At 49.7% G+C, this 2,400-nt stretch overlaps 1 long non-coding RNA gene across 2 annotated transcripts in view; it reads left to right on the top strand.

Moving 5' to 3' along the window:
• Positions 1 to 1,115: 1,115 nt before the first annotated feature.
• LOC112549419 overlaps positions 1,116 to 2,400 on the top strand; it is a 6,087-nt gene continuing 4,802 nt past the window's right edge. For both annotated transcript variants that reach the window (XR_003092822.1, XR_003092821.1), the window contains exon 1: positions 1,116 to 2,083. This is a non-coding gene — a long non-coding RNA (uncharacterized LOC112549419). The remainder of the gene's footprint in view (positions 2,084 to 2,400) is intronic.

Below are 2,400 nucleotides of genomic sequence, written 5' to 3'. Positions count from 1 at the left end.
CCTTGTCCCCTCAGCAAGCAAAGGAAGGGGAGACCTCAGGGCACTGCTACTGCTTGTCCACAGGGCATTGCCCCAAGCCAGTGCCACCAAGCCAAGCTGCAATCCTGAGCTCCACATGGCTGGGAGTGTCCCTTGCTTTGGGGAAGCTCCCCTCAACTCCCTGGAGCCCAAACCTGACCACTGTCCCTCTGCGAACCCACTGGCTGCTGCAGGGGGGGCAGAGCAGGGCAGGGGGTGCAGGAGCAGCCCTGAACTCAGCTGCTTCCCTTGGGAATAATTTTGATCCCAACACAGGTGCACATGTAGATGCATGCCCGGATGCAGTTTACAGCACTTTATTTTAATGTGCTTAACCTCAAGAGACACTAATTGCACATGTAGACACACCCAATATGGAACACAACTGCTGTTAACGCAGAGTGGATGGAGACTGGGAGTGCTACGTATGGATTCTGTTTATTACAAACGCGGAGAGGAAAATTCTACTTGCTGACTCTCCACCAGTTTACTTTTAGAGGTGCCCTAGCTAGGTCTTAACCAAACTTGGAACTGAATTAGTAGTGTGTGCCTGTCAGTTCTTGGGTACTGGCACCCCTGCTTTCAAGGCCTGACTCACTACCACTAGTCCTGGATCCTCTTGCCTCTGTCACTGAATCCTGGATCCATGCCGATGCCCACAGATCCCTTCCCTCCACCACCAGACCCACCAGAGCTGCTGCTGTCCCCACAATCTGGCTTGAGAGAAACTGACAAGGTCCAGATCTGGCTCCAGGCCCAAGGTGAGTTTTGATACCTGTTTGATACTGGATGTGTCTACATGAGAGTTACTGTGGAGCTGACTTAGCTCTACAGTAAATGTCCCGGTGTCTGCAATGTGCCCCTATTAGGGTGCAGGAAACTAATCTATCTGCTAAAATGTGACAGAAGCTCCCCAGCTCCGCAAGCCAGACAAAATAGCTCCAGAGGCTATATTTACAAGTACTATCCTGCTGCGGAGTTTTTTGTGCTCAGCAGCACATGTAAGCACTGCCCAGCTTGCTGAGGCACAAGGATGCTTCAGTGTGGGGCTGCCTGCTGGCTAGCCCTGCACTGAAGTACCCTCGTGCCCTAGCCAGCCACTCTACAGCACATTCAGCCCGGTCAGAGCAGCCCCAGGCTGGCAAGCCGACCCCTGGGACCCCTTGCTAGCTGGGACTTCTCCAACCAGGCTACACATGCTGCTCATGAATAAACTCTGAAGTTTATTACCCTGGAGTTAATTGTTCCACGTTCAGTGTACCCAGGAACAAAAACTCTGGAGCAATAGGTTACAGAGTTTATTCATGTGGACTAGTTGCATGTGTATATGTGCCCACTATCACTGAACCCCTGCTCCCAGAAGAGCCTATGTGGTTGATAGGTAAGAGCAAGGGCAGACTTGCCCCTTTCCTCTCCTGACTGACATGTATTTTAGCAAGTCATTTTACCCTCTGAAATGTGAGTGACTGCATAGCACTGTGAAACCCTTGCATAAGAAGTTACTCTTCAAGCATAGCATATATTAAGCTGGGTCCTCTCATTTCAAGAGCCTCTTGGAACAAGTATGAGGTTGCACCCTGTTCATCATGTAGTTTAAAAAAACCCGAAAGTCCATGCCTAGACTCATGTAAATATTGAGGCCTGTAAGTTCACTCTGATTACATAGGTAAAGAAAATAGAGAAGAGGTAGGTGGAAGGAAAACTAACCCTGCCCATGATGCACAGTTCTCATGTATTTGGTGTAACACTTGCTTACTTGGCAGGCTCTTTACATCTGCCTGTATTACATCAGGATTCTCAGGCATGTGTCCATCCAGCTGGGGTGTGGGCAGACAAGCAAGTATTTTGCCTGAAGTTGCTTCATGCAGTCATCCCGATGGCTTGTGCCTAGCATGGCTCAGCTCTCTGTGTTGGATTATAGCCAGGAACATTCAGCTCAGAGAATGTGGCACCAGAAGTCATGGCATGAGGGTACTGCTCTCAGACGCTCGCTTCCCTGCAGCTACACCTGTGCATCCTAATGCTCTAGGCACCCTCATTCAGTGTCCTCTCCAGCCCCATTGAGGTAGGTGCTGGGAGAGCAGTTGGTGTGCTTTGCCTTGGCTTGAGCCCTCTCGGGATTTTGGGGAAGAATAGGCAGCTAGACTGTTTTGTCTGTCAGATGAGAAATGTGTCAGTAAATAGAGAGTGAGAGAGAGCAAGAGGAGGAGGAGGTAACTGCTTCAGTGTCTGTAACTGAGAGCAGATAGCAGCAAGGGAGTAGAACCACATTTCCCTCAGGAAAGCATCCCCTGGTCCCCTTACCAATTTAGGGCTGTAATAAGTTTTACAGGAGGAATTTCTTTAAACTTGGTAAGCTCTGTATGCAGATGAAAGGGAAAG

Source organism: Alligator sinensis, unplaced genomic scaffold (genome assembly GCF_000455745.1).
Source record: "Alligator sinensis unplaced genomic scaffold, ASM45574v1 scaffold198_1, whole genome shotgun sequence".
NCBI lineage: Eukaryota > Metazoa > Chordata > Crocodylia > Alligatoridae > Alligator > Alligator sinensis.
The sequence above is the reverse complement of the archived record's forward strand: the minus strand, read 5'-3'. Positions and strand labels throughout refer to the sequence as shown.